General features: G+C 36.6%; 1 protein-coding gene across 3 annotated transcripts in view; it reads left to right on the top strand.

Moving 5' to 3' along the window:
• Positions 1-20,079, top strand: part of PTPN21 (protein tyrosine phosphatase non-receptor type 21) — a 120,982-nt gene that overhangs the window by 7,981 nt on the left and 92,922 nt on the right. The gene's annotated exons all lie outside the window — the stretch shown is intronic.

Here is a 20,079-nt window from a genome sequence, read left to right on the forward strand (position 1 = left end):
TCTGGAATAAAGTAGGTACTTAATAAATGCTTATTGAATGAGTTCTATTTTTTCCTAGCTACTTTAGGAAAAAAAAATTTTAATGTGATTGTGTGTAATATAATAGATGAGAATTTTTAGGGTCAAATGGCTAAGATGGGCTTCTCTGAATTTATAATGCTCAAATTTGATTTGAGCTTTGGTCATCATGGTTCTTTATTTCCTGATTATCTATTTTACCATTGACTGTGGTGAACTCTTTTTTTCTCTTAGTCAAGCTTAATTTAGGGTATTTTTGGCCAACTGTCTCCCCAGGAATGAAAAGTATATTAAACATAATCTAAAATGTAAATCTCCTACCTCCAAATATACTCCAAAGTTAAATATGAATATCTTTTAGATTATTTAAGCCATGACTTTCATTCATAAGGAAGAATTGGCTATATAAGGTTGTAAACCTTATAATGCCATAGAGAGAGTGGTGGTTGATATTATTTTCCTTATGATCATTATCATTACAACTATGTCTGGGAAACAGTATTTAGTTATTTAGTACTGCTTTGCAGCTGAGGGAAAAGTGAGGTTAAGTGATTTGGCAGGATTCAAATCCAGGACTCTTGACTCCAAGTCTAGTGCCCCTCCTTACTACATGTTAACTTCTAGAATATAAGCTCCTCCTGTTCCATCTTTGTCTTTGTATCACCAGTATTTAACACATTGCCTTGGATGAAGAAGTGAATTTATTACTTTTCATATTTTACCTCAGTGTTTCAAATAGTATTCCTGCCTGGATTTTTATTAATGTTGCAATTTATTGTCAGGGAGAGGTAGGTAATGTGTCTTTAGGACCACTGACTGATTGATTCAATGATTGCTTTACTTTCTTATCATTCATTTGTTTTTCAGTCCTGTCTGACTCTTTGTGACCCCATTTTGGAGTTTTCTTGGCAAAAATACTGGAGTGATTTTGCTTCTCCAGCTTCTTCTCCAGATCATTTTACAAATGAAAAAACTGAGGCCAGCAGGGTTAGATGACCGGCTCTGGGTCACATAGCAAGAAAGTCTCAGGCCAGATTTGAATTCAGATGAATCTTCCTGACTCCAGGTCCAGCACCTATTGCTCTATTCATACACTCCCTTTTCTGTCTTCGTTTCTTTCTGACTTACATCTGCTCTCCCTCCTCTCCCTTTCTTCTTTGTCTCACCTGTGCCATAGATCTGCTGTACTCATTGGCTTTGCTTAGTTGCCCTGGCTAAGGAGATTGCTTGCCTCTGAATGATCTGAAAAATGAGGAAATTTTTCACCTGGTTTGTGATGAGATTGCTTTTTACTGGAATAGAAGGGTGCTTTGAAAATATGAAGGCATGGCATGTAAAAGATCCTTTGTACTTGAGAAGTCCATTCCTCACTTTCACCTCTTCTTCAAGTGTTTAATAGCTTTCAGAGTGAGAAAATGGATTATGTCCCTCTCTTTTTTCCATATAACTAGCATATTTCCTTCCAAACCAGTAGAGATACTGCTTTATATGTATAAAGAAATGTTTATAGGCCTATCCTTCCCTGACTTATCCAAATTATTTTACCCAGAAATAATCATCTCTACTCAAAGCTCCTGCCAAGTGATCAATTCTGGAATATCCAATAAATGATAATGTATCATTTTCCCTTACTTAGCAAATTGAAAATTATTTGTAGTTGTACATGTTTTTGTATTTACATGGATTTAGATGATAAAATGTGTTATTGCTTAATCTTAAAATGGCACAAATCTGGTGCTTAGCTCCTATTTCCTTTGTGGTGATGGTCTTAAATAAATGCTCTGTATTAGCACTTAGAATTATGAAACTAGAAGAAACTTTAGAGATCTTCCGATTCCTTCAACTGATCCTATATGGGCTGCCTTCTTCTGGACACTCTCCAGTTTTTCAGTACCCTTCCTAAAATATGGCACCTAGGATTGGGCATAGTTCTCATCATTTTCCCTTGGGAACCTGAACTTTGATAGATAAGCTTTGCCTTATCTTTCCAGACCTCCCCATCACTTTCTGGACATTTTCAATGTCAATTCCTCAATTATCCTTCTCTAGCCTTTCTCCCACTAACAATCCTTTATGTAACCTTTTAGAATGTAAGCTCCTTGTAGGCAGGGACATCTTGCTGTTTTTGTATCCCCTGGCACTTACTAAAGTGCCTGGTACATAGAAAATGTGAAATCGATGCTTCCTTCCTCCCCCCCTTCATTTTCATTCATACTCACCTGGCTAATCTGCGCATATTAGAGTTGAACAATACCTCTTTAGGCCTCCTTGTTATGCCAAAGATTCCATTAGTTTTCATGGCTGTTTTATCATCCTGTGAATTTACAATTCACTAAAACCTCCATATTTTTTTTTTAAAGAAACTGAACCTATCTGCCATGCCTCCCCATCTAGTACCGTGAAGCTAATTTTTTTTAAAAAGTATAAGCGAAATACCCAATTTATCTTTACTTTTGTTAAGTTTCTTATTATTAGATCTGGTTCAATGTTCTAAACTTGTCATTGAAATAAAAACTTTGAAAAATAAATGCTAGCCCAACATTTTGCAAAAAAGAAAGAATTAATCAAGAGACTACTGCTTCCTCACAGTAGGAAAGAAGTGTCTTATTAAAATAATTAGAATAGTAAGATGCCACTTACTGCAGCTTTTAATAGAAGTTGAAGACAGACCTGTAAAGTTAGTGGTACTTCTTGTTGTTGTTGTTGTTGTTGGCTAGGCAGTGGGGTTAAGTGACTCACCCAGGGTCACACAGCTAGTAAGTGTTATGTGTCTGAGGCCGGATTTGAACTCAGGTCCTCCTGTGAATCCAGGGCCGGTGCTCTATCTACTGCGCCACTTAGGTGCCCCAGTACTTGTTTTACTAGATACGTTATGTATCTAGTTGACTATTTTAAAAATTTATAAACTTAAAGGTATTTCAAAATGAAGTTGTATATTATGGATGCATTTGGGTTTAGTGCTGGTTTGCAGAAGTTAATCAGCTTCGATAAGATATTTTTATTCAATGGAAACTGAAGGTACTGTGGCCTTTTTAATGTTTTCCAGTCATTTCTTTTTCTTTTTTGCTTTTTTCTGTCTCGTTCTCTCTCAGTAACTCAAGATGCAAATGTTCTATTTGTTTCTACTCAAAATTTTCCATTTATTTTATTTTACCTGATTGTACATGTAATTAAACCCTTCTGTTATTTACTTTTTTAAAAAATGCTTTACATAAAGTTGTACACAGTTGTACTACACATTTAGCATGACTCTTCTTGTAGTTTGAATGTATTTACATAATTGTAATTATTGTGTATATTTTGGTTCTCTTCCTCCCCCCCCCACTCCTTTACATCTTCTGAGCCCCTTCTTAGTTCCTTCTGTTTAGAGTGGCAAGCTGTAGTAGAAAAAGATGCTAGACTTGGAGTCAGAGGCCTGGTTTTAATCCTTCCTCAAGACACTTGACCTTGTTTATATATCCTTCAGTCTCTCAGAGCCCAAGTATCCCCATCTGTAAAATGGGGATTATACTCTCACTGCCTGCCTTGCAAGGTTATTATGTAGAAAATGCTTAGGGAACCCTAAAGTACTGTATAGAAATGATTGTTAATATTTGTTTCAATAATTCATTTACATACCATAATTTATTCAACCATTACTATCCTCCTTATTTTGGGGCATGTTTGTTTCTAGTTTTTTTCCCTCTTTCTTATTGTTGTTATTCTCTGATAGCTAACATTTCTAAGATTATGTCAAATTAAGGGTGATGAGAGTAGATATTCCCATTTTATACCTTTCTTAAGTGAGAATGCTTTTGTTGATTTTATTTTATTTTATAATTTGTAGATAATATTAAATTGAAGTTTTGAATACAGTCTTTTTTATCATATTAAGGAAAAGATCCTTTTATTCTCATATTTGAAAAACTTTAAAAAGTACTTTTGAATCAAAGTTTTTCTTCTAATGCAGTGATCATTCAGTCTTCCAGTTAAAAATACTACTTGGTCAGGTTGGATGACTTTTGTTGTTATAGATGTATTGCTGTGTTCTATTTACAAGTTTCATATTAATGATACTGGTGTTCACTTTCCTGTCTTAGCCTGGTGTTTTTGTTTGGTTTAGCAATGAAAACTATATTTATCTCTAAGAAGAAACTAAATATCTTACCATTTTTTTTGTTTTATAAATATGTAGCATAGGAGTTACTTGTTTTTTAAAAGTTCGGTTTAAAAGATTTTCTTCTGTATTCTTCTGTATCTCTCTCTTCTCCCTTCCTCCCCTTTTAATGGTGAATCTGATTTTTTACTTTTATTATTGGTCCATTTAGGTTATCTACTAGTTACATTATTGATTTGAATATTTTATATTTTGTAGATGAATTTGAAAATCTAAGTGAAATGGATGCATATTAACATAGAGCTATCTAAAGTAATTGCTGATAATTTTCTTGATTTCTTTTACCTTTGTGTGATTTCTCTTTTGTTATTTCTAATTTTAGTATTTTGGGTTTGTTCTCCTTTTCTGATTAGATTTCCTGATCATCAGGTTTTTTTTCTAGTCACTTAAAAAAAAGCTGCCCTTGGAATTTCAGTTGTTTTCTGTCTTGTTCACATGGATCTCTTCACTGATACGGGATTTCTTTTTCTTTTGGTATATGGCTTTATTTTTCTTCAAGGTTTTTAAAATAAAGATGCAACTAATTTTCTTATTGATATAGACATTTAGTACCATAAATTTTCTTTTGAGAACTGCTTTGTCAGTTTCTCAGTCATTTTATTTTTTCAGAATCCTATTGATGTCTTTTGTTTTTTATGTTACAGTCTTTATACTGATATAGACTTTACTACTATGTAACCTTCCCTTGTAATAAAGAAAAAAAGAGTTTAGGTATTATGATTTAGTTAAGAGGCACTGGATTTGGAGTTAGAAAGACCTGAGTTGTGATAAGATGAAATAAAATTTGTAAGTCATACTACAAATTAGCAGTATTATTACTACTTTTACTATTATTATTACTTGTTATTGTGTTTAGTGGGTTTTCAGTTGTGTCTGACTCTTTGTGACTTCTTTCGAGGTTTTCTTAGCAAAGATACTTCAGTAGTTTGCCATGTCCTTCTCCAGCTCATTTTACAGATGAAGAAACTGAGGCAAACAGGATTAAGTGACTTGCCCAGGGTCACACAACTAGTAAGTGTCTAAGGCCACATTCGAAATCAGGAAGAGTCTGACTCCAGGCCTAGCACTATATCCACTGCCACACCTAGCTGCCCAGATTATTTTATTATTTGTAATAGTAGTAGTAGTAGTGTTAGTGTGATGACGATGATGACTGCTACTACTACTACTACTACTGCTACTACTACTACTGTTATTAATTAGAATCTATTATTATCTGTATTAGAATCTAATCTGACTCATAGTTATTAACCAGAATCTAGGAGGGGCTGCTTGTCTCTTTTCTTTTTTCCTTTTTTTTACTTTGAAGTATCTTAAACACCCTTAGAAAAAGGTGATTTAGCCAATACAATGAATACTCTAGCAACTAATTTGGCTTTGTTTTAGAATCCAGAACTGTTTTGAAATACAGTTTGGCTTGAAGATCTGCCTATTGTCGAAATTTGGAATTTTCATTGGAAATCCAGGCAGATGTTTATTGCCGGCTAAAATCATGGAAGGAAGGGAGAAAAAAGACATTTTCCTCATGTACTTGTTCTTATAGTGAGAGAAGCCATCTTTGTTTTCCCGTTCCCCTCTACCATCTTCTCCAGTGGAGTAAGAAATCCTTTCTTCCGGCTTCAGGCTTGGAGAGTCCTCAGTGTTACAAAGGGGAAATTCCCCGAAGTATAGGGAAGCTGGGTACAGAGATGTGATCCAGGCAATAACTCTTCTACATGCTGGCTTCTTCCCATAGCCATTCTTTTCCTCCAAGAACCTTTCTGAAGAGAGTCAGGAACCCTGGGTGTCTTCTCTGGAAATCAGAAGGAATAAGGAATTTTCCCCTGCAAGTCCTAAGCAATTCCCCACGGTGTCTACGTGGAATCAGGGATCATTCCTTTACACTAGAGAGAGGAGAGTCTTATGCAAATGTCAGGCTTGACTGTAGGTGGGTAACACTTGATTTCCTGGAATGTATTGTTGAGATTTTGAGGGGTGGACCGTTACGTTTTCTAAGTGTTCAGTGATTCTGAAGTTGTTGCATTCACAGTCTACATGTTTTCGAATTTTTGTCAGTGATTTTGCGATTTTAAAAGTATGTCTAGTTCTTTAATATATGAAATCCTGTTATTCACTATAGACTGTTGATTGCTTTTATCTTTTCAAAAGATTTTGTCATAGTCTCCATGTTGATCATTTAAGAAATTATTTCCCTCAATTCTTTAAAAAAATTTTATTTGTTTTAGCATTTTAAGGTTCTAATTTTAGTTATCCTCATGAATTTTTGCTTTTTACAAGCTTTTTTTTTATTTGGTCTCACGAGATGTTATTACCAGTGTTGATTCTTGTTTGCTTTCCCTAAGTGTGACATTTATGCATTTAAGGATGTTTCTTTTTCTGTCTGTGCTGCCCTTGGTACTTTAGTTATTTACTGCTCTCATTTATGTATGCATTTGTGTGTTTATACATACACATTGGTTTTTTGTTGTTGTTGTTGTTGTTGTTGTTGTTGGGCAAGGGGGTTAAGTAACTTGCCCAGGGTCACATAGCTAGTAAGTGTTATGTGTCTGAGGTCGGATTTTAACTCAGATCCTCCTGAATCCAGGGCCAGTACTCCATCCCCTGGGCCACCTAGCTGCGCCCTTATACATATACATTGTATGGTACTTTGCTCATTTTCTGTTTCAGATTATTTTATTTTCATGTGTGTATTTAAATTTGAAAAATTTTATTGATGCTTTCCATTTTTAACGCCAAGTCTTCCGAATTGCTCCCTTTCTTCAATAATAGCCTGTATATTTTTGAAATCCACTTTTCTCTTCTTTTGTATTTCTGTTTCTTTTTGAGGCATATATGAAGAGCTGGATTCCCTTTAAATACCTCGCCAGCATCTTAGTTGAAAAACTCCATATCTCTTCTCCATTGAATTCTTTGCGTATTTGTAGTAGGATGTCACATAATACTTGAAGCAGAGGCTTAAATGAATTCCTTAATTGGCTGAATTCTATTGAAATTAGACATTTTCATTTTATTTATGAGTACATACCATTATAAAAGCATTTTACTAATTAAAGTAAAAAGAGTAATGTTGTTTAGGGGTCCAGGATAATCACTGTTAATCTCTTGATAATGGTGAGCTTTGAATTTTGACTATTTTTTTCTCTTGATGTTATCACAGTTTTTGCATATCTCAAATTATATTTGAAATTAATTTCATTCTGTTAAATCCGTCAAGTTGTAGCAAGTGAAATAAGTTGGCCTAAACCTTGTCTGAACTTCCTGCTGCCCATATCAGCCTTATTGAGTTGGTGCAGTTGTTCTAATTGTAGGTAATTAAACATTTACACACAAAATTTTGGGTTCTGTAGTATATTTTCCTTTTAGCTTCCTTTCCCACAAACTTTTATTTTCATTCTAAACACAGAAAATGATGATAGTGTTGGAAATTGTGTGGTTAATGTATTAAAGAAACACAATTATTTTGGCTGTCTTTTTTTTTTCCAGCCAAAGACAAGGTTTATTAGAACATCAGTCACATTGGACAGACTCTTAAGGAGTCTGAACGTTAGTGAGCTATTGGCTAGATTGTAAGAATCTGAGCAGTGGCTAGATTTTAAGAATCTGAGCAACTTAATGGAGACGATATGGACCTTATATACACAGAAAGACTGTGAGAAGGATCTAGGAGTGGCCAAGTAGTTTGGGGTGACTGGAGGAGGGGTCTAAGGAAGCTCTAAATGGGAGTGGCCAGTAGACTGGGGTGAACAGAATGCCTGGGACCTGGAACTCTAGTGGCCTAGGGAGAATGGAGCCTAGCTAGGATTAAGGGTGGGAAATGGCCAGAGGCCATAGGGAGGTAAGACAATGGAGGGCTAGGCTAGGTTAAGGGTAACAGAATTGAGAGTTTGGGTTTAGCCACAATGAAAGGCCAGTTGATAAGATTATAGTCTCAGGCAAACCAGAGATTTGGCCTTGTGGGAAAGTCCAGAGTTTTTCTTTTTTAGGAATCTAACTCCCATCCTCATCATTCCCCCCTCAAACAAATGGAACCCAAATTCTTTTGGGGTAAGGAGTGAAGGTCTCGGCTTCTGAAACTGCTTGCTGCTGGCAAGGGGCATAGAGCTGTCCCTGCCTGGGGGGGGGTCCCCAAAGAGGTTGACTATTGACTGAAACCTAGCACAGGCTGCAACCAGTGAACAATGGGGGGACATTGGCTGGTACCCCCTGTTTGCTATGAATTGTAGGTGAATGGCTTGTAGTCCAAGTTGGAAGGCTAGCTTCTTTACCTGGAGCAGGATGTGCTGAATCTGGGTGGTGCTTCCAGGCAAAGGTTGCCCTAGGGCCCAAGACCATTGCCAGGGGCCCGGTCCACTCTGTAGCTGTTGCCCCTCCCCCTCTTCCTTTCCTAGGTGGGGGAGGGTGAAATCAAAGGTGAGGGGTGGGGGAAGGGTGAAACTCTCTTCTCCTATGAGAGGGGTTACTCAAGGGAAGGGAGTGGAGAAAGGAATGACCAGGGTTGTAAGGAGGAGTTTCAAAACTCCTCAGTGATCAATCACAACACCTCCAGATTCTGCCAAGATAGTTTTAGCTGTTCTAACTTTTCCCTGTAACCTCCATGAAGGAGGATTCTGGGGTGTAGAGGGAAGGGAGTAAGTAAGCCTCAGGGAGCCAAAAAGCAACTGCAGTTTTCCTCAGTTCCCTAGCATCAAGAGAATTGACAGAATTGGGCATACACTTTCTGATAGGACATCTATCCTTGTCCTCCAAAATATTCTTGGTCATCAGATTTAAAGAATTATGTATTTGTATTATTTATAAAACAAATAATATACTTTCTGCTTAAAACTTAAATATTTTTCTATGAAACATGCACTTCCCCCTCCCCCCCCACCTATACCCATAGTTTTGGGTCACTGCCCTGTGAGGGGGAGGGTATGAGGGAAGGAGAGAAGGACCTCTGCCTTCTAAGATAGAGGGTATGTGGGCATGTGTATATGCATGAAGGGGAAGGACCTTTGATATACCCCCTCTAGCAGTCACCCCAGACTGGCAAAACCAGGCCCAGCTCCCCTCTATCAGCTACCCAGATGCCAGGTTAAATAGAATTCCATCTGCAAAGTACCCCTTTGAGATGGGGAGCTCCATTATTCATTTATTGCTCACTATTACTCCTATGACTTCTTTTATTTCCCCATTTCTGTATTTATCAGTCACTAGCCATTTAGGAGAAAACTGTCCCCAGCCCCTTCCTTCTATTCTCTTATTCCCATTCCCCTCAACCTTACCCAACCCATGTCCTTTTCTGACTATTAAATTATTTTAAGTTAAATTGTTTCAAGTATTTTAAGAATCTGTTAACTTTATCTTAGCTGTTATCTAATCACACAGGAATTTAGACAAAATAGCTTCTGTAATAACTGTTTTAATTTGGACTCTTAAAATAGCTTTCGTCCATAGATGTATGAAGTGTAATTAGAGAGATTATCTATAGTCTACATTAATTAATTAATAAATGAATATTCTGCTTCCATCTTTGGGTGGAATATCTGTGAATGGTTAGAATATCAGTCATCAGCTAATAAATATTTATGAAGCAACAATCTAATTTATATTGACAAAGACATTTGGTCAGTTTCATAAATATTTTGTGGTTTGCTTTGATTCATTATATGGAAGAAGGACTGTATGGTCAGAGGAACTAGATTCAAATAATCATCATCTAGGACTTGGCTGTATTTGGGCAAGTCACTTTTTTTCTGGACCTACTGATAGAACTGAAAGTTGTGACCATCTGCTGCCCTGTGGCCTCATTCCCTTCCCTGATCACCACTGTTCTTTATTCCCCTCCATTTTTTGGTGGTCTCCCAAGGTTCTATTCTGGGCCCTCTTTTCTCTCTACCCTCTCAGTTTAGCATTTAAAGCCTGGCTCATTTACTCTCCAGCCTAGTTCGTGTTACTCTATTGCTTAAACTCAGCATTCCATGCATGCCTTCATACAGGCTGTTCCTCATGCCTGGAATGCACTCTACCCTCATCTCTGCCTCTTAAAACCCCTAACTTCCTCCTAGGTTCATAGTCTCTTGCACTTAATACAACTTAACAAATGCTTGTTGGATTGCATTGGAAGGAACTAGATGATCCCTAGTAGGCGAATTCTTCCCCTTCCTTTGCCAGTCATTCTGGTATCCTGGGGTTTCAGTCCCTCCTTCCATTCCAGCTAAGGCACCTTGATTTCCTCTTGTCTGAGGCATAAAAATTCCTAGTTAATACCCTGGGTGCTCACATTCATTCACATATCTTCCTGGGCAGTTTGACTCTGACCAGGTGCAGGTTTGGAACCTATCTTTATCTCTGTTTCAGAGTTGGCAATAATTGTAAGCAAGCAGTGAGACTGATCCTTCACCATTCAGTTTCATCTAAAGATAAACCAAGGAGAATCAAACTTGGATCACCTGGGCGTTTAACCTCTCTGGGTATCTCTCTTCATCTGTAGTAACATTAGCAATAATAACCTGTATTTGTGTAATGTTTTAAATAATATGAAGAATGTACTTTGTAAACCTCAAATTTTATATAATTTTATTCATTTTTTTATTGTTCATTTTTCAGGCATGTCTGATTCTTTGTGACCCCATTTCAGGTTTTCTTGGCAAAGCTAGTCATTTCCTTCTGCAGCTCATTTAACAGATGAGGAAACTGAGGCAAACAGGGTGAAGTGACTTGTTTAGGGTCATATAACTAGTTAAGAGTCTGAGACCAGATTTGAAGTCAGGAAGATGAGTTTTCTTGACTCCAGGCCTGCCCCTCTGTGCCACCTAGCTGCCCTAATCCTTTCATAAATATCACCTACTTAATCTGTGCAATTTTGAACTCACTCCAAATCCAACATTCAACTATACCAGGAGAGGCCATATAGTGGGCATTAACAGATTCTTCCAAGTAGGAGATGATATAGTAGTGAAAGCTTGAAGAGATCTTAGAAATCATCTAGTCTAATTATCTCATTTTATAGATGTAAAAACAAGTCTCAGAGAAGATACGAGTTGAGATAGCTAGTTGGTGTGGTGGAGGAAGTTCAGGACTTAGGATCAGGAAGACCTGAGTTCAAATCCTGCCTCAGATACTTACTAGCTTTGTAACCCTGGGCAAGTCACTTAACTTTTGTTTGTTTCCTCATCTGTAAAAATGGGGCTAATAATAGCACCTACCTCACAGAGTGGTTGTAAGGATCAAATAAGTGAACATCTTTGCAACCTTAAATTGTTATATAATTGCTAGCTATTTCTGTTATTATTTGTCCAAGTTCTCTTAAAAATGTCTAATTGATGTATTTTCCCCCCAATACCACACCTCTCCCCCCACCTTCAACTGGTCAGAAAAGCAATGGAATTAGAATCTCTTCTGTTTACCCTGTATAGTTTGCTTTGTATATATTTGTTTGCATGTTGTCTTCCCCATTAGATTGTAAACTCCTTGAGGGCAGGGACTATCTTTTGCCTCTTTTTATATCCCCAGGTGCTTAGCACAATGCCTAATAAATATTGATTGATTGATTGCATTAGAATCTGATGATCTGGATTCTGGTCCCAGATTAGCCACTCCCATGGTTAGGGCAAGTCATCTAACTTCTTTAGCTCAGATTATAAATTCCTTCAGATCTGTTTGTTTGTTCTTCATTATGGAGCCTAGCCCTTTGTATCCTTAGTGCCAAGAACATGCTTGTGCTACTTACTCATGAGGTTGATTGTCAGACTTCAGTTGTTGTTCAGTTTTTTCAGTCATGCCCTCATTTGGGGTTTTCTTGGCAAAGATACTGGAGTGATTTGTTATTTCCTTTTGCATCTTATTTTGCAGATGATGAACTGAGACTAACAGGGTTAAGTGACTTGCCCTGGGTCACACAGCTAATAAGTGTCTGAGGTCAGATTTGAACTCAAGTCCTCCAGACTCCAGTCTGGGCAATCTATTCACTGCACCACTTAGATACCCCAGTTGTCAGTTTGATTATGTAATTGAGAGAGTTCTGGACTCACAGTTAAGAAGAGGCACCCTCAGACCTTGCCTCTTTTATTATTAGTTGTGTTGCATGATCCTGGGCAAATCTCTTAACTTTTTTCAACCTAGATTTTTTCATCTATAAAATGAGGTTGATAGTATGTCTTTCTACTTAATAGGGCTCTGGTGAGGATCTTTGCAAACCTTAAAGAACCGTATGTCAGTAGCCATTCATAATAAAAAAAAAATTAGACTTTAGAGCAGGGATCCTAACATGGGGTCTGTGAAATTGTTTTAAAAGAAATTTTGATAAGTATATTTTACTCTACTGATTTCCTTTATATTCTTATGTATTTTATACATTTACTTTTTTATAAACTTTAAAAAATTTTAAATACAAAATGAGAAAAGAAAAAAAAAACATTGCCATGTATACAGCAGACCATAAGAGAGGATTCCATATAAAATGATACATTTCAATTTCAAGGAAACTTAAATAATAAATACTGTACATTGTTTTCAGAGCTGAACAGCTTTTCTTCACTTTCTTTTTGGCTTTCTTTTGTTCTCTGATGTGTACTTTTTACTTTACTTTTTTCCCTTCCCTGTCCCCCCCCCCCAAAGAAGGCTAATTAAGTGTGGATATATATACACATACATGGGTATCTATAACATACACATATATACATACACATATATACATACACATATATACATACACATATATACATATACTCATATATATATATATGTAAGACCATACTATGCTTATTTCTACCTATCCTCTGTTTCTCTGAAGCTCGATTGTGTCTTCCTTCACAAGTCCAAGTCTTTCCATGTTTTTCTAAATCAACCAGCTCATTTCCTATACAACAGCAGTATTCCAACCCAATAACATCCTCTCTGAAAGATTGCCTATGAAAGTTTTTTTCCTAATGATGAACAGGTAGGTCTCAGAAAAAATCTGGAAAGACTTGTATGAAGTGATGCAAAGTGAAATGAGCAGAATCAGGAAAACATTGTACACAGTATCATCAGCATTGTGTGATGATCAACTCTTTATGACCCAGCTGTTCTCAGCAACACAGTGATCTAAGACAAGTACGAAGGACTCACAAAGAAAAAGTCTATCCACATCCAGATAAAGAACTGATGGACTCTGAATGCAGATCAAAGCATACTTTTTTCACTTATTTTATTCTTTTTCATGTTTTTTTTCCCTTTTGATCTATTTCTTCTTTGACAATTGTTATTAATATGGAAAAATATGTTTTACATGATAGCACATGTGTAACCTATCTCAGATTGCCTACCATTTTAGGAAGAGGGGAGAGGTGGGAGGGAGAAGAATTTAGAACTCAAAATCTTATAAAAAATCAATGCTAAAAATTGTCTTGAAATCTAATTGGGGAAAGATACTATTTAAAAATATTATTCTGAGAAGGGGTCCATAAGTTTCACCAGAGGGGTACATGTCACACACAGAAAAAAGATTAAGAGCTCCTGCTTTAGAGGAAAGATAGGTATGATCCCATGGACTAAAATGCTACAGGGTAAGTAAGCCCAGGAAGAATGGGAAATTCTGAAGACATAAGGAGAAGTAATTCTGTAGGGAAGGAAATCAGACATTGCCTGAAAAGACCAAGGTCTCACCTAACAGGCAACCCACAAACTAACTCAGATTTTTAAAAGACACACAAAAGATGGAAGCAAGGGAAGGTAACAAAAGATGATTATGAGATTGTAAAACAGTCCTGTCAAAATAATCAGGAATGCTATAGCTTAGAATGAACTGAGGCTGGTAAGGAAAACTAAGGGCACAAAAAGTGTTTTTAAACATTTTGTAAAAAAGAGTAACATTAAAGAAAGGATAAGATTGCTGCTGAAGTAGAATGTGAGCTCCTTGATAGCAAGGACCATTTTTTTTTTGCCTTTCTTTGTATCCCTAGTGTTTAGCACACCCTGGCACATAGTAGGTACTTAATAAATGCCAGTTGATTGATTGGATGATAATTGACAAAAGAGAAGTAGCAGTTCCTTATTGCCATCTTTGTTTAAATCATTGCTCTCCTGCAATGGGAATCACTCTGTCTCTCCTTCTCTGAAGGTCATGCCATTATATTATATACCACTTTTTCCTTATCCTTGAAGAATACAGGACTAGGAAAGGACCTTAGGAGCCAAATAGTCCTACTGCATCCTTTTCTAGATGAGGAAACTGAGATTCAGAGAGTAAAGTGATTTGCCTAAGGTCACACTAACTTCTTCAAAGCCCAGATCAAGAATCATGTTCTGTAGGAAGCCCATCCTGATGCTCTTAAGTTGCTAATGCCTTTTCTCCCAAAATAACTTCAAATATGTTTTGTATTTACTTAAACTGTATATATATTGTTTCCTCCCTTTAACCCCAATAGAATATTAACCAGGAGAGCAGGGACTGTTTCGTTTTTGCCTTCGTTATTTCTAGTGCCTCAAACATAGCTTAAATGTTTATGGAATGAATGAATGAATGAAAGCGGCAGAGTTGAGATTCAAACTCAGATACTGTGGGCACCAAATCCTGCTCTTTCTACTGGGCAGTACTCTCTCCCTAAAGTCAGTCACTGACTTCAAGGATGCTCTTTCTCCTCCCTTCATTGTTTAAGCAACTGATTTCCCATCTTCTGTGCTGCTCCTAAGTCTGAGTGGTAAAAACATTTAGAGGTTGAACTGTTGTACTGAGGAGGGCACAAGGAGCTAGAACATTTTTCAAATGCTCCAATCTAATATGAGCAGACCACAGGCACTTTTGAGTCCGACAGTGATGAGTAAGCTAGATAGTGATGTACACAGTGTAGAATTCCTTTGGTGTAAGGGGTTGAACTCATGGATTCATCAGTCATTCTCACTATTTCTGTCCATTTGTCCCCCTTCCTTTCTTGTTGGGGAAGGGGCCCAGTCTGGCCAGGCTGTATTAATTCTTTATGAAAACTTTTAACTCCCTGACCTCACACTTCCTTGACTTGCTCAACTCCAGTAACCTTCACCTTTGTCCTTCCTCAGCCAACAAAGACCATAGACCTCAGTCATCATTCATAATAGTTCTACTCCCACAATCTTGAACTCTGAAATTCCTTTCACTAACTTCCCACCTCTTATTCCCTTTAAACTCGTTCTTGCCCTTTGTTGTTATTTCTAGCACCTTAGTTCTACCCTGGTCTTCCAGTCCATCACATTACTCTCTATTCTGACTTCATTTACCTTCCTACTGACCTAAATTATATGATCAGCCATTAATAGTGCTCACAACCATCTTGTACCCTTGACATTGATTATCATATCCTTACATCCCAATTTGTCTTCCCCTTTTTGCTGACAAATTTTTTTTAAATTAAAGTTTTATTGATGTCTTTTCTTTATACATTAGTCATTACCAGATAGCTTCTCCCCACTCCCCATCTCCCGTGTTCTTTCTTTTATAACAAAGAAAAACAGTTAAGCAAAAATCAACTGATACAGTGACTGACAGTAAATGTAACATTCCTTTTTATGGGAAATTTGATTTGATTTTTTTCCTCAAATTTTTTTTACTTAAAAAACATGAATATTTCAATATAACAAAAATAGAAAAAAGATTGTGCATGAAATTGTGAACTTGTATTGTTTATTGTCCCAAAAAGTGTATATCAAACTTAACATTATAGTAACAGAATTATCCTGCTTGCCTGGAACCCCCTCTGGGCCTCCTTCTGCTCTCTGTGTATTTTAAAATGTTTCTACTTACCAATTTACCTCCCCCCACCAAAAAAAGCCCTCCCTTGTAAAAAATAAGTATAGTTGAGTAAAACAAATCCACACATTGACTGTGTCTGAAATTTCGTGTCTCATTTATCACCTCAGGGGTGTATAGCTTGTATCTAGAGCTATGTTCTGTGTGGTCTAACTTGGAGAGAGAACCAAATACCTTAGTTCTGGATACCATGACTTTCTTTAAAGCAGCGTAAGGTTGATTTAATGATTTTGGCTACTGTCCCCCATCCTCAAATCGAATTGATCTTGAAGTCTACTAAAATCCATAGTTTTTTGTATGTTTGTTTTTGTTTTGTTTTGTTTTTCTTCTAGGTAATGGGGTTAAGTGATTTGCCCAGATTCACACAGCTAGTGAGTGTCAAGTGTCTGAGGCTGGATTTGAACTTGGGTCTTCCTGACTCTAGGACCAGCTATCCCTTGTGCCATCTAGCTGCCCCTTTTTGTTGTTGTTATTGTTTTTTTTTAAAGATGCCTCCTTCATTTTATACTTTTAAAGTTGATTTTTTTTTGAACACATGCACATCCTTTACCATCTAGCCTTCCTTAGTCTCATTTTTTCCTTTGACTATCCTTTCCCCTAAAAGTCAGTAATTATCTTCCTGCTCTTGGACCTATTTTTTTTTTCTTGAATCTGTTATTTGCCAGTTTATGTCAAATTTTACATTATAATTTGTCATCTTCTCTATAAGAACAGATCAAAACATTCCCTTTTATAGAAAATTTAGTTCTTGGGACCCTAGGGTTCCCACAGATCCTTTTAGGGAGTCTATGAAGTCAAACTATTTTCATAATAATACTAAGATATTTTTATTTTTAGTATGGTAAATATCAATAGATATAACCCACATAAAAAGAAATTTTTTGGGGAGGGGTCCTTAATTATTTTTAAGACTGTAAATGTGTCTTGAGATCAAAACTCGACAACCACTTCATTAGTATTAACAAATGTCCGTGAGTTTCTGTTGGCAACATACTCATCACCATGCAGCCAATTGGGTGATGACCCTCTCCAAACTTAGCTACACTAATCCTTGTACAACAGAAATACAGTTTATTTGAGGTCTTTCCAGCTTTCAGACTTGGGAGAGTCCACATTCTGCCTGTGTAGCGTTAGAGAACCCAATTTTACCTCCATATCCCAGTTAGACTTCATAGTAAGTAGACCTTAGTAGAACATATAAATTATATGTTTATGAACATTAAAATATTGTGCATTAATTCTAGTTACTATAACATAGACTATTTGTAATGTATCATATAAGATACATAGTATCTTACACATATCATATGTTTTATATGTAACCACTTTTTCCCTTTTCATAGATTTAGATTGGAAGGGATATTAGAGGTAATTTTAGCACAGTGTCTGGCATGTATTAGATGCTTAATAAATACTGGTTGATTGATCAGTCTAGTCACACCCCCTCATTTGATTGATGTGATTGACTTGATTGAGATTGGGTCTTCTCTCTCCCTATCTCACTTGGGCTGGAAGTACAGTGGCCACTCATGGGCCCAGTCCCAATGTTGATTGGTACAGAAGCTTTAACCTGCTCCATTTTCCCAATTTGGGACAGTCAGTCCTGCCTTTGGCAGCCTGGTGGGCCTCCCCTTGGATGGAGTGAGGGTTGGGGGTGTAGATATTAACATATTAGTACCAGACTTAGTGTGGACACCTGAGTGGCTTCAATCATTACTGTACCTCAGAATTTCGGAACTCAAGTGAGCCACCAACCTCAGACTCCCCTAGAATCAAGAATTATAGCCAGGTGCCACCACACCAGATCAACCCCTGATTTTACGGATGGGGAAACTGAAGATTTGTAACTTAACCCAAGGTTTTGTAGCTTAACCCAAGGTTACCCATGTACGAGTGGCAGATCTAGGATTTTAACTTGGGTCTTCTGGCTCCAAATTTAGTGCTATTTTCCCTGACAGTATATTTCTTTTAAAATGTGCTGTAGTGCTGGTTTTCTCCTTATCCATCAATTAGGGAAAATTATTTTTTAATAAACAATAGTCTGGATCATGTGCACATTTTTTTTAAGGCAGTTGGGGTTAAGTGACTTGCTCAGGGTCACACAGCTAGTAAGTGTCAAGTGTTTGGTCTGAGGCCGGATTTCAACTCAGGTCCTCCTGACTTTAGGGCCGGTGCTCTATCCACTGCACCACCTAGCTGCCCCTAATGTGCACATTTATATATGCTTTAAAGGCTGACTACTATTCACAATAATTAAAGATTATTTATTTTAGTTATAAAATATAACATAAGATCTGCCTAGACCTGTGGGAAACGCAAAGCTTTTTTTCCTTATTAATTTGAAAATATTATTCAATTATTTAGAATTCAGTCCTCAAGGAGATTGGTTAGAAAAATCAAGACAACAGAAGGACCAGAAAAATAAGCAGTATGGGGGGAAAAGTACAAAACAATGAGGAGGAAAAAGAGATAGTTTATAGTACTTTGTCTGAATTCTGTGTTAAAAGCCACCTGAGGCAGAAAAAGAATCAGATTGTTGCGTGAACAACTTAAATAGATTTATGAAACTAGTTTGACTTGATAGTGTGAGCCAATGCACTCAACTATTAGACTTTAAATATCTAGAATAATTTATTGAAGAGCAAAATAATTTGGAGGTTTCTTTTTATTGGAACCATTTTGTGATTTAAGGTTTAATTTTATTCTTTTATTTCCATTAGAAAGAGACCATGCCAAAATGGATGTTGTCTATATATTTCTGTACACATGGCTGGTAATTTTGTTCTGTTATCATTTGTACAACTTTTAAAACATAATCCACAGCTCCTCTGATTTATGGTCTTGCAGGGATTGGTTGGTGTGTGTTTATATGTATGTGTGTGTGCTTGTGTGTATGTATATATCTATAAAAACACACATAAATGCATATACACATAAATACCCACATACCTATATAGATATTTGCATTTTTGTATCTATATATATTTCTAAATATAATATAACAGGTCATCTCGAAAGAAGACACTAGCAATTTGGGGGGAGAGGAAGAGACATAGAAAGCCTCTTGTAGGAAGATGGGGTTTGCTGTATCCCAAAGAGATTTAAAAAATGGGGGAAAGGACCTATTTGTACAAGAATATTTATAGCAGTTCTTTTTGTGGTGGCAAAGAATTGAAAATTGAGGGGATGTTTATCTATTGGGGAATGGCTGAACAAATTGTGGTGTATGATTGCAGTGGAATATTATTGTGCTATAAGAAATGACAAGCAGTCTGATTTCAGAAAAACCTGGAAAGAGTTACATGAACTAATGCAAAATGAAGTGAGCAGAACCAGGAGACCATTGTACACAGTAACAGCAATATTGTATAATGATCAACTGTGAATAACTTAGTTATTCTCAGAAATACATTGATGTAACACAATTCCAAAGGACTCATAATGTCCAGGGAAAGAACTGATGGAATCTGAATGCAGAATGAAACATACTGTTTTTTACTTTTATTTTTTTCATGTTTTTTTTTCTTTTGGTCTGTCTTCCTTCACAACATGATTAAAGTGGAAATATGTTTTGTGTGATTTCTCATATATAACCTATATCAAATTGCTTACTGTCTCGAGGAGGGGGGGAGGGGGAAAATTTGGAACTCAAAGTTTTAAAAAAGGAATGTTAAAATTTTTCTTTACATGTAATTGGGAAAAATAAGATATTATTAAAAAAAAGATGTTTGAATGGCGTCTTGGTTGAAGCCCGGGAAACCAGGAGGCAGAATTGAGGAGGGAGAGCATTCCAGGAATGGGGGAGATGGGGCCATTTCCTCAGCTGTTAAAAAAAAAAAGTTGAATTAAATGGTCTCTAAGGGCCCTTCCAGATGTAATGTTTTATGATTATGTAATTCTATGACTCGACCTCAAGTGGATCTGATATGGAATTGCAGTGTTTTATGGAGCCTTTGGAATTTTTAAGGGTGTTGAGCAAAGAAGCAGTTCCTTCAAGAGAGTAGCTACGGTGGGAAAGATTAATTGACTTTGTGGATTCAAAAAAGGTTAGTTGTAGAGTCCTATTCCATGTTCCTTATGTGGTTTTGCCTTTTCTCTGTTGAATCATATTTAGTATATTAAAATAACCAATATTTCTTAAAATCAAGAATACAATGCCCAG

Source organism: Phascolarctos cinereus, unplaced genomic scaffold (assembly GCF_003287225.1).
Source record: "Phascolarctos cinereus isolate Bilbo 61053 unplaced genomic scaffold, phaCin_HiC Scaffold_3;HRSCAF=262, whole genome shotgun sequence".
NCBI classification, from domain to species: domain Eukaryota; kingdom Metazoa; phylum Chordata; class Mammalia; order Diprotodontia; family Phascolarctidae; genus Phascolarctos; species Phascolarctos cinereus.